This window comes from Sapajus apella, unplaced genomic scaffold (assembly GCF_009761245.1).
Source record: "Sapajus apella isolate SASKATOON/1434 unplaced genomic scaffold, GSC_monkey_1.0 scaffold4, whole genome shotgun sequence".
NCBI classification, from domain to species: domain Eukaryota; kingdom Metazoa; phylum Chordata; class Mammalia; order Primates; family Cebidae; genus Sapajus; species Sapajus apella.
The window spans coordinates 39,399,538-39,412,118 of record NW_022436944.1 but is presented as its reverse complement, the minus strand read 5'-3'; the positions used below and the strand labels follow the sequence as shown (position 1 = coordinate 39,412,118).

At 36.5% G+C, this 12,581-nt stretch overlaps 1 long non-coding RNA gene across 1 annotated transcript; it reads left to right on the top strand.

Annotated features, from left to right (window-relative positions):
• The first annotated feature begins 2,221 nt into the window (after nt 1-2,221).
• Nucleotides 2,222-12,061, top strand: LOC116542492. Its single transcript, XR_004265245.1, has 3 exons — nt 2,222-2,657; nt 6,726-6,811; nt 11,800-12,061. It is a non-coding gene; the product is annotated as an uncharacterized LOC116542492 (long non-coding RNA).
• The last annotated feature ends 520 nt before the right edge of the window (nt 12,062-12,581 follow it).

Genomic DNA, 12,581 nt, shown 5'->3' with positions numbered 1-12,581 from the left:
ACTCACAATAATAAGCTTCTGAAACTATTTTAGAATTTGAATCTGTTAGATATATAACAAATAAACATAAGGGAATAATATAAATAAATTTTCTGTAATTCCTTTTTCTCAAAATTTTCTGTGAATTTATCTTATCTGTTTTTTTTTTTTTTGTGAGACCTGTTATTTATTTATTTATTTATTTTTAATATTCCCATATTTAACAGCAGGCTCACACAACCCCTTGAGGACTAGAGGAAACAGTATCCCTTGTGGTAACACTTAGGATTATTTTCAAACAAAACCTTTTAAAAACAATTTTGATGTAATCAGAATGTAGTGATAGCCTGGAATTAAAATATGTGAGGAATAGGTTTCTTAATGGTTTATTTCAATGAGATATGAAGTTAGAATTGTTAAGAAGTGCAGAATGCTAACTAGCCAGACTTAAAAACTGAGGATAAGAGAAAATATCCTTAAGTGAACTCCTGACTAACCTTCCTTATTGAAAGTTCACAGAGGCAAATGATCAGATGGTACAAAGCTGCCAGGAGATCATGGCCATTCAGATTCCTGGGGGGTTGTTCCATTAAGTTATTCCACCAACCAGTAGGGGGAGACACAGAATACTCCTTGCAACCTAAGGTATAACTAATTCCGTTTCCTGGACCTCATCAGACCTTTCTTTGTCTGTAACAGGTAGAACAAGTTGGGCCAGTCTGACAAAACTCACTTCTTTTATTGTTTTTGGTTTCTTGAATTACAGTTGATTTTGCATTCAAGTGACTCATTAGAAGGAGGGACTTTTGTGTATTTGGTGGTTTGGCAGATACCAGATTATATCTCTCTTTTTTAAAATAAATAAATGTGGCCTAAAATTTCAGTGACTCTGATTGAAGTTCAGCCATGTAAAGAATTAAACTTCACCCTATCTCCTAATCACGATCTCCAATAATCTTAGCCCAACAGTCAACTTTATAGGTGCTAACAAAATGAATTCTTACAGACTTAATGTCAAACTATACTGAAAATTTAAAATGTCTATGGTAGGTTAATTCACACTGGTTAGAAGGTCCAAGCTTTGTGTTTTATCTCCCAGGAATCATAGAATTTTGCTTTTATCTATTCATCAGTTCAGTTCTACAGATATCTGGGATCCCTACTATGTGCCAACCCCAAAGTTAGGTAGTAGGGATAAAGAGAGGTCCCAGCACTTGACCTCTGAATAGACAGACATTTAACACACAGTTGCTGAACAGTGTGACCCATACAACAAAAGAAATCTGAAGGAAATGCTGAAGTAGCTTAGATGAAAGCGAAATTAACTTCATCTGAGTAGGGCACTGAGATAGGCTTATAAAAAGGGCTAATATGTAAGTATGGCTTTAAAGAATAAATCAGAGAGAAAGGAAGGATTTGGGTAAAAATGGAAAGAGATGTGAAAAGGCATAAGATGAAATCATGTATTTGGGCAATTCTCCTTTGCTCATGTTGTTGTAAGATAGCGTGAAAGGGGGACCTATGAGATAAAACTGAGGGAGAACAGATAGGACAGGAGTAGTGGATAATCATGGACCAGCGTGTGGGGATAGATGACAAAGTGAATCAGGAGGAGAGGGCTCTCTTTGGCCAAGTGCCTGTTCAAATTTTGATGCTTATTCAGGTCTACATTTGACATACCTGCTGACAAGTGTGTCATAAAGAAGACCTAAAGACTATGTAAATATAGGTGAACTAAAAAAACATCTGTGATCCCATTCCTTCAGAAAGGTCATCTTCACCTATTAGCAGAAGAGTTGTAGATATGAACTACGAGGTAGCACAGTTCTGAAATATTAAACAGCATAGTCAAAGATCATTTCAACTTCAAATGTATCTTGACACCCAAGAGCAATTTTTCTTTCTTCAAGCTGTAATTTTAAAGATTAAATATTGGCTCACAGAAAGGACTCAAAATAATTTCTTGACAAGCAGATCGGTGAGTTCTTTAGATAACAACAAAGGCAAAACAACTGTGAACGAACACCTATTTTGCTTTTCTCATTTTGATTAATAATTGTATCTAATCTATTAATTTTATAGAACACTGAGTAGAGATAATGACTTTGGAGAACTGAATTCTTACTTGTGTTATATAAAACGTATGTGGGTTGTTGATTTTTAATAAGTCATTTGAAAAAAAAAAAAATGATTGGATGCGCCAAAATACCCAACTAAATAGTACTTAACAGCCCTTTCTGAAAAGAAAAGGAAACTCTTAAATGTTTACGCAAAACCTAACTACCAGTTTGCAAGCATTTCAGGTGGTTGAAAAAGCATAGGCTTGACAGGGAAGAAGTATGGTAAGTAGATATACTATTTCCAGTAAACAAAGCAGAGGTCAGTGACTTCTGAGGTCATAATCAAGATAAAGAATGCTTATGGATGCTTTGCGTAGATCTCAGGTTTGCCATTCATTCATTCCCTTTATTTTTAATAGGGGAATTTTAAAAGAGGAGAAAGAACAGAGGGAATTGAGGCTAAGAAGTAAAGAGAAAAGTAAAGTCATTTGGACCAAAAGGGTTGAGAACCCTGGGGCAGAGAGAAAAAGGGCATGGTAACGTTCAAGAACTAAAACAAGTCCAGAGTGGCTGGAACATGGGGAATAGGTACCTTCAGCTTTTTTGCATCCAGAGAAGGTAAGAATTGAGGCACTCAATCTGTTCTCTTCATTTGATTCTTTCTTTCTCTATTTACCAAGTAACTCTTAATAATAAAAACAGTAAAAATAAATTGTTTTTGTTTTTTCAGTGGAGAAATCCTAACCTCTGGTCATATTTACTAATTTCTCCCTACTTGAAAAAGATGTAAAAGTGACAAGTGAGAAAATTCCAAAATCTATACCATTCTAGACCCTAGACTCAGACACTCAATGGAAATATGGGTAGTTTCCATTTGTTCACACCATGAAGGTGGGAGTGGAGAGATTTCTGGGCTCAGAGTGAAGACCACCCTTCTATGTCTTATGTTCTCATCTCTTTTTACTAGCTCTCTCCAGCTCATCCAAAATGTGGTAAAGGAGAAAGGAACTAGCCCACATGTTCCTATGGAAGATAACTACTGTAAAAATGCAGAAATTCTTCACCCTCTGCAGGATAATTATTAGGGAGACATTAACCAATGGAAATAAACCCCAGCCACTTCTCCACATTCAAGCAATTCCTTTAGAGCCTTTTGCTTTGTTCCTGTACATTTTCTCACTCAATCTGAATTCTAGAGCCAATCTGTTTTTTTAATCTTTTGTTTTGCTCTTAGTTTGATTTCCACTTTCACGTTCTGGAGTTCCTTACCATTTTGATAAACTTCCAATGTATACTGTCACTTGTAATACCCTACTGAGTTGAGGCAATTGGCCAAATCCTTCCAACAGGAGGTGTCTCTCTTTTGGTCACGTCACTCTGTCAACAACTACTGATGCTCTCGATCAATAGCTATGGTTAGGAAACAAGTATGAATCATTTTAGTATTCTATTTGATCCTCTGATCATTCTCAAATTCCTTGCATTACAGTCTTCAGAACAGAAAAACAAGACTGGGAAGAATGAAACGAGAAACTTCCTCTCAAAGGAATGTGATGAAGATAACAAGTAAATTTTGAATTATCAGACTAAGGAATTCTGTAAGTCTAGAATTGGCAAACTTAGTTATTTAAAGGACCAGATAGTAAGTATTTTCAGCTGTATGGATCATGCATACAGTCTCTGTTGCAACTATTCAACTCTGCCATCATCCCATAAAGCATTCATGGAAAATACATAAATGAATGAACATCACTGTGTTTCAATAAAACTTTATTTACAAAAACAGGTGGTAGGACAGATTTGGCTCATGGTCCTATAGTTTACCAACCCCAACTAAAGTACAAGATACTATTATAATAAATACATTTGGCCTGAGGTATCAGGAACATGCACTTATAAATTTCACACTCCAGCAGCCTATAGAAGCAGTTTTTGTTGCTCTTATATACTGCATTGCTCATACTGACTTCATAGAAACTCTAAGGATAGAGTGGGCTCATTCTTCATTAAGATAAATCCACAGAGTGGACTTTCACAATTATAAAAACATCTGTAAAACAGAAAATCAACTAGAACTACTTTTTCTAATCAAATGATGATAATTGTGATTTAAACTTTATTTAGCCAAAATTTTAGTCTAATTCCCATTGATACCCACATGTTGGCATTGTGACTGTATGTCACTTACCCAATAACTTCGAAGGAACAATTGTGCCTTTTCATGTAAATCTTGCAAAGCTCATGGATCACTGACCTGCTTTAGGTGATGTGTGGCGTATCAATTCATCCCCAAATACACACAATAAACTCATCCATCCTATTTTCTTCTGAGATTTTATCTATACAGCAATTCATGAACATACACTTGCTAATTTTAAACCAAGGTAGCTTGACCATTTTGATTTTTTTTTTCCTTTTTGCCTGTCAAGATGCCAAAAGCATTTAGAGCACTTTACCAATGTCCCACTTGCCAAATTTCCATTTTAACTTCAAAGCAGTAGAACCCAGAGACAAAACACAAAGCCCTCTCAGCTACCTAACTCCTATTGTTCTGCTCTACGCTGGTTAAAAAAATTAATAAATGAATGGCGAAACAGATTGTTTTTGAAACTGATAACACAATTTGTTCTCCTGCTTCATATGTTAGATTTCTGCCTGCAGCAAATATTTACAGCAGAGTTTTAACCCTCTCAAAATCAGCTTGGTTACGTAAGGGCTGCAACTGTCTTTCATAGAATACCCTTGACAATATGGCTTTACAAAAGAAAAAGCTGTGACCTCGGACACTGTCCTACGTGCATGGTCAGTGTTTAGTTACAGGAGGCATGCAGAGAGAAAACAGTCAAAAACTTGTTGTCAATTATTTAGCATTCCCATAAACCATTAGACGGTCAAAAATATCTTTAATTGATTCCATTGCTACCTATGCTACTTATTATTTATTACTATAACAAACTTCTCCATGGGAACAGCTAATTGTACCTCCCTGGTGGCCACTTCAAGTGGAATAAGCCCTGCACAGTGCAGCCTAAGATATGCTGAAAGGTCTTCAGCTTTGGGGATTTGATTAAAACTGTATTACATGAACATATCAGCAACCATTGCCAAAACAAAACACTAATTTAAAAAATCCTTCTGCTTTACTGCTTAACACAACTGAAAGGAGCTTTGTGTGCATGTGTGCATGCATTTGTGTGTATGTGTGTATGGGTGTGTGTGTGTGAGAGAGAGGGAGAGAGAGAGAGACATGAGGAGTGGGAGCAGGAGGAGGGGCTGCATATGTTGTCTCTCTCGAAGATAGTCATATTTAATGGAAATAATGTGGCATTCTGTGGCATAATAAGCAAAAGAAAAGGGCAATCCTGTCAGCAGCATTATGGGTATAGGCAAAATCCCTGACCTGGTGATAAGACTGCAAACTATTGTGCCAGAAAGAAAATTGTACAAGAAGCAACTTATCTTGCCCAACCTTCCATACACACACGCACACACACACGCAAACACACCTTTAAAAGGAGCATAATTGTTAATCTGCTCTTTAGTAGAAAAGACAGATGTTATGGAAATAGTAAGCCACACTCTGCTAAGAGTGTTCTGTGGAAAGAGATTCCATAGGCAGCACTCTACACGGGAAGATTTAGACAATTAAGCAACCGTTGTGAGGCATGCAGATGAATAACACATGCTAAATTAAATCAATACCAAACACTGTATTGGAAATAGGTTAATTGTTTATTTTAAACTTCATGGAAGGAAAAAAAAAAGGAAGCAACAGTGGAATTTGTCAACTACTTGCAGCCATATACTGGCCTAGATTAACCTCAGCAGCCCAAAGCACAGTGTGCCCCATAAAGTCCTGTGTATAGGCCTTTTAAAACATTGTGTCTACACTTAAACAATAATTTCCCAGATTCATTTTAAAGAAGGTGGTGGGTGCATGTGGGATTTTTATAAATTTAAATAGCAAGATGTTGAAATATTGCCTGGTAATTTTGGATATTCAGGCTGAGTCTAAGCCCTGTAAGAAACTCGTGCTAGTCTACCACATTTATCCACGTAGACTTAGAGAAGAACAGAGGGCTTTTCCATTTCTTGTCTAAAATGATTGATAAGTAAGAGTCTGCAACATTATGTGAGTGAGTCAAAAGCAACAGCTGTCAAGAGATATCTTCATGTCATTCCAAAGAGTTAGGAATTTTAAATATTGTGAGGTACAAAAGGGCTTATAGCTGATGGATTTCTTTAGTGCAATGTTTACATGGACAGAATAAACAAATGCAAGCTCTGCTGTTAAAACAACAGAGAGCAACAAGGGGATTGCCTGTAGGTTTTAGTGTCTATTCCATAACCCCAAATGCTGATTTTTGCATTTGGAAGATGCAGAAAACAGGTAAGAGAAGAAGGCTCTCTTACTGAGTGTTTGAAGACTGCTACCATGCTACATAGCTGTACACAGTTATTATGCTTAATTCTCTCATGAGTTTGTGAGAAGAGAAGTATAAGTCTCATTTTTACCACTGAGAAAACCAAGGCTCAATAAAGTTAAATGACCTGACCAAGATCACATGCTGGTCAATGGTGAAGTTAGGCCATGAAACCTGTGTTGGACCAATTCCTAAGCCCAAGATCTTTTCATTACTACAGCAAGCTGCTGAAAACAATCTCAAGAAATGTCTGTAATTACAGCTCTGAACCTGTATCATGATCATCCATATGCTGTGTGACCTTGTATTAACTGTAGGAAGACAGTTCTTCTCTAAGGTAATCCCAGGGTAAGTGAATATGTGTCTCATATGCCCATCTCATCACTTCATTACCAAGATAATTTAGCCAAATTGAAATAATGATATTAGATCCATTAAGCACATATGCATTAATTTTTATTCCTTTCTATATATTTTTAGAACATCAATTAATGCACCAGACTCATTAAGAGGTAATTAGTAGCAATTACAAAATAATCGTAAATAAAATAGGACTATTCAGATTAAAGTTGTAAGTGCTGCTGGGCACCTAAGGTAACCTGCTTTCCGGATTTGGGCCTTGAGTGCCCTAGCAGTAAAGTGAAAAAGGGAAACACGTATTACTGCTTGAGTTCCACTCCATTGACTATAATGAAAAGAGCCACCTGCAGGTTCAGTTTTACCCTGGCTCTCAGCCAATGATAACGGAATTTGAAGATAAATTATGTATGTCTTCCCCACCAGCAAATGTCGGGAGAAAGGGCCTTGTGGAGTTACTATGTCCTCTCTCAGATTCCTCATTAGTGGCATAAATCATGGTATTAGTCTACAGTTCCTATGTTAGGTCTCCAGACACTGGGGTATCTTTATGGGTATCATTCATCATATGTCTCCTTTGTTCTTGCTGAAGCAGGAGACAGGGTGGAGAAGTTGGTAAGTGGAAGAGCATTTGTTGCTCTTACCTTCACTCTGTGATGTCCTGGCCTCATTTCTATCCTCTCCTTTCAGCATCAGAAGTTCTCCCAGGATAACATTCAACTAGGGCACGGCACTTGCAGTTAGTATGAAAAATACACATTTTCTACTGGCAGGGATAACTTTTCTTAGAGCTCAGGGAAGTATTTATCATATGAATTTCTGAAAATAGGTATTTTGTTTAACAGTACACAATATATTCAACCTGGATTTGAGCCACACAAAAAAACAAAAACCTAAAAAAAAACGGTACAAAAATGAATGGCACTTCTGTTCTTTAAAATGACTGAAGATTTCATTCATTGTTACAAGTTTCAGTATAAAATTCCACACATAGGACATGTAAAGCTGGGTCATTTTAGCTCTTTACCAGTTTCATTCTCTCATAGCTTATACATATCCTCTGTCTATTTAAAAGTGAAGGTAACAAATTTTAGAACTGTAGAAGCTTAGAGCTAGAGAATAATTCAGAGGTGATTTCATCCCACCTTGTCGCTGACCAATGAGCCAATGAGAAACAAACAAAACCCCTGCGACATTAAGTGTGAGGGAGCCAGAACGGTAACAAGAAAACCTTTCTGAGCCCACAGGTCCACCTGTGGATATACTCTGTTAGCACCATGCTGTCGGGGTGCAGTGCCAAATACTACAGTAATGAATGGGTAGACTGGGAAACAGATTCCTATGAGTATTAGAAGAAATGTTTGATAAGTAGTCTTTATTAAGCTCTTCCAAGAGTGCCTGACACACGTAAGGATTAAATATTAGTGTTATTTTCCACCTGTTGTAACTATTGCTATTTCACCATGGGCTGTGTGATCCCTTGGCAGGGATACACCAAGGAGATTTAAGCATCAAATGAGTAATTGGAATTAATACCATGCCAGCCAAGAAATATTCTGCGGTGATGGTGTCACACAGTACCAGTGACATCTTTGCTGATTTGTGCAAGCATCTTACTTGTAAAATGAGATCAAAATATTCTTTGAGAATCCCTGTTGTTCCCATGTCCTTATATATAAGATTCAATTTCTAAATTATTAATATGAGAGATGCTTTTAAGATGTTTTCTTTCTTTGTATCCAACTCCTTTTTTGTCTCCCTCCCCCAAATCTGCCTTCCAACATCCAGGACTTTCCATCTCAGTCAGTGACAACAACGATTACCCAATTTCTCAAACCAGAAATTTGGAAATTAATCTGGATTGCTAATTTTGCCTTTCTGGCACTTTCAGTCCATCAGCAAGTCCTACTGATTCTACCTCCAAAACCTTTCATCCTCTAGCTTCTCTTCATTTCTGTTGCCACCACCTAACTATCATTATGGCTTACCTGGGCTGTCCAGACTCTTCATTATGCTGCAGTGTTCCAGCTTTTATTCTTGCCCTGCTCCAGCCCATACTACTGCAGCAGCCAAAACTATATTCTTAAAAATCAAATTCGATCACATCTCTTTTCTGTGTAGAAAAACTCCTAGCTCATTCCTGCCTCAAGGTCTTTATATGCTGCTGTTTTACGAAAATGATTTTATTCTCTTCACATGGCTAGTTCCTTATCAACTTCCAGATTCCAGAATAAATGTCACCTCCCCAAAGACTTTTACGACCCATCCTTTCTGAAGTTGGTCCCTCCCCTATTCTCTCTCATATTGGTTTCTTTTATAGTGTTTGTCACAATTTGTAATTGTTTTGTTTCTTTGTTTTTTAATCTGTCTATTCTACCAGAATACTTAAGGTACATGAAAGGGAAGCACTATGTTTTTTTTATTCATCACTTTATCTCCATAGCATATAATGACGCCCCATAAATGTTTACTGAACGAATGACTGAATAAATAAATGAATGAAGTGGGTCAGTGGCCATAAGCACTTGGAGCTACTTTTAAGAGGATGGCGATAAGACACAATGGAAACTGAGAATATTGTTTCACATCCTGTGAAACAATATTGAAGGTTTCTGCTTTCTTGTGCTGAGCAACACTGACTTATTCATTTATTGCTCTAGTACTTAGCTTAGTGCCTAAAACAGCACACAGGCTTCAGAAATATCTACTCCATGAATGAATAAAGTAACAAATGATGGGAACTTAAAGTTAAAAGAAATGATGTACATCTTGCCCTTTGGATGAAGAGCTATGTGCAAACATGGAAGCTGTTTTGCAATTAAGGGCATTGTTGAGTATGTCATGAGCAGCCAATGATTAAGAGTTCTTTTATTAGAAGTTTCATTGTTTAATATATAGAAAGCAGGAGTCAGGCTTCTGTTCATCAATTTTTAACCTAGTTATGCCAGTGTCTTCTTTCATAATTATGAGCAGCTCATTCAACTCCTTGGAATTTCAATTCTTTCCCTTTATAAAAAGTTTAGTCATTCATGCAACAATCTGATTAATAACAAGGTTAACATCAGTAGCACAAATACTATAACTATTACTATTTCTAATATTAACACTAGCAAACTAACACAGAAAACTTACCATATAGATATGGTTTTCTGATATTATTACATTTAATTATCTTTACAATTGTAGAAATGAAACCACAAACTCATAAAAAACATAGTTTTGTTTGTTTGTTTGTTTACATGAACTCCTAACTTGGGAAGAAATTAGGAAGACTGCCCACCAACCAAAAGCAGAGGCCATCACTCCTCAGATCTTAACATATTAACTTTTAGGGATTCTTTCTTATATGAGTAAATCCAAACCTTTCTAAAACATAACTATTCCAGAATTTATTTGGGGAGGCACTGAAAGCTGGGGGGGTTGTTCTTACTAGGAAACAGACATCAAAGTTTGAAAATAAACACCTAAAAAAGCAATTCTTATATATTTTGAATAAAGGAACGTCTCCACAAACTAGGCAAAATATGCATCTGCAAAAGATTCAAGTATACATTTAGGAAAAAAGGAAATCACAGTTTTCATTCAGAAGAACAAAAGGAAACTCTTTCATTGAGGAAATAAAACATTAAGAATATCTATTATTAGTTGAGTTTTTTGACTTTCTAAATGTGTGGCATAGTTTCCGTGAAGCTATAACTGTATCACTGCACTCCAGCCTGGTGACAGAGTGAGACCCTGTCTCAAAAAATATATCATAATGTGATATAATATTATGGAAAATATCTCACCACTAACAAGTGTAAGAACTAGCAATCTTTATTACAATAGGTTACACAACGGTAACTTATTCTGTAATTTAGACAAACTGGTTTTTTAATTTCTGCTCCATACCTACTGATATAATGATGGACATATTTCTATAACCAATCTCAGTTTTTTCATCTGAAAAGGGGGAGAATAATAGTATCTCCCTCAGGGATTATTATGAAGGTTAAAAGCCTTAATCCATGTTACGTTACCATGGAACCTCAGTAACGCTCATAGTGTTTGTTACTGTAATTAACAGGGATTTTTTTCAAGACTTTTTTTGACTCAAGGGCCCAAGGTTTCAACCACAAAGAGTTATTACGGTAGGCTGAAGGAGAAATAATTGGACAGGAAATATAGAAATATCCCCAGCCACTATTATGATCTTTTTCAGACATTTGATCTGATCATACCCCTTTCTGAAACACCTTCTGTAGCTCCATAAAATATCTAATATCCAAATATAACCTTCTACGCCCTGTGGCATAGAACCTTCACGGCTCAGATACAATAAAGAGTATAAACTCTGAACTGTCTAGGTTTTAAATCCTAGCTTTGACAGTTACCTACTGTGTGACCTTGGGCAAGTTGCTTAACCTCTCTGTCCATCAAGTTCCTCATTTCTAATATGGAAATGACAGTAATAAATGGCTCATAAGGCTGCTATGAGGACAAAAAGTCAATTCATGCAGAACGGTTAGGATAATGTCTGGCATATTATAAACACTATGCTTTATATTTTATTATAATTTATAATAAACTAGTGAGGAAATACAATTTACATTATCTAATTGTTGCTGGATATTGGGTTGACTTGATCAGGAATTAGTATTGATCAAGGTTATGTTTGAGTGGCCTTGGGTTTTCTATGATAGCGTAGATGAAACAAGATAAAATGAATGAGCCCTGGGCTGATGAGGTAGAAAGAGAAACACCATTAGCAGAGGTTAGAAGCTCATTAGAATCAAACAGAGGAAACTCCAAGTGTGTAAGACATGGACTTTCATCGCTGCAAGGTTATAGAAACCACCTGGCAATCTGCGCATTTTTCTTGCAGTCTGTAGTTTCTGGTGTGTTCACATGATCCCAAGTTGTCCTGCCCCTACTATAGTTACATTTAGTGCTAACTAATGGTAGCTTAAATATCAATGGGTATATTTTTATATCCCAAGGTTACCTGAAACGTTCAGAAGAGCAACAGATTCCTGGAGTCTTCTGAGTGCCAAATGCCAATTTCAATGTTCCACTCTGGAAAAAATAGGACAGGAGGAATTAGAAGTCTCCGAGACTACATTCTGCCTCTGTACTTCCCAAGACGGAGCTTCCTGGCTGCTGCTTCCTCCCACCCAAGAATCTCCCCTCCACCTCTGTCCATGCCCTGCTCCTAGAGTCTCCATTTGAGAACAGGAATGGAATGGAGAGAATGGAAGCCAATCACTAGTCATCCTGCATTTGAATTTTCTTTATGACCAGGGCTGTTACTACAGTGTTATACTTACTACATTTTCTCAGCAATTTTTATGTTTTGTATCATGTATTTAGGGTCATATTTGCTTCTGGAATTCTCAATCCTTATAAACCTGAAAACAATCCAGCCTCAAAACCATAATAGCTTTCATTAAAACAATTATTATATCATAATTTTTGATAATGCATAGAAATTGGATCATTGATAATTCAACATTTGCAGGGATTACAATTATGAGTATTAGAGTATAGTAGTAACAGTTTAATGTTGCTATAGTACAAAGTGTGTGTGTGTGTGTGTGGTAATGAGGATTTGGGGATGAGAAAGGAGTTCAGAACAGTGAGAACAACAGTCTAGGCATAGGGAAATACTACACTTCACTGTATTTCTTTGCTTACTTGGCTCTTTTCTGTGTAAGGTTATAAGCTTGTTGATGGTGGGACATCATACCATTTCATTTTTTTTTTTTTTTTATTCCTTGAGTGT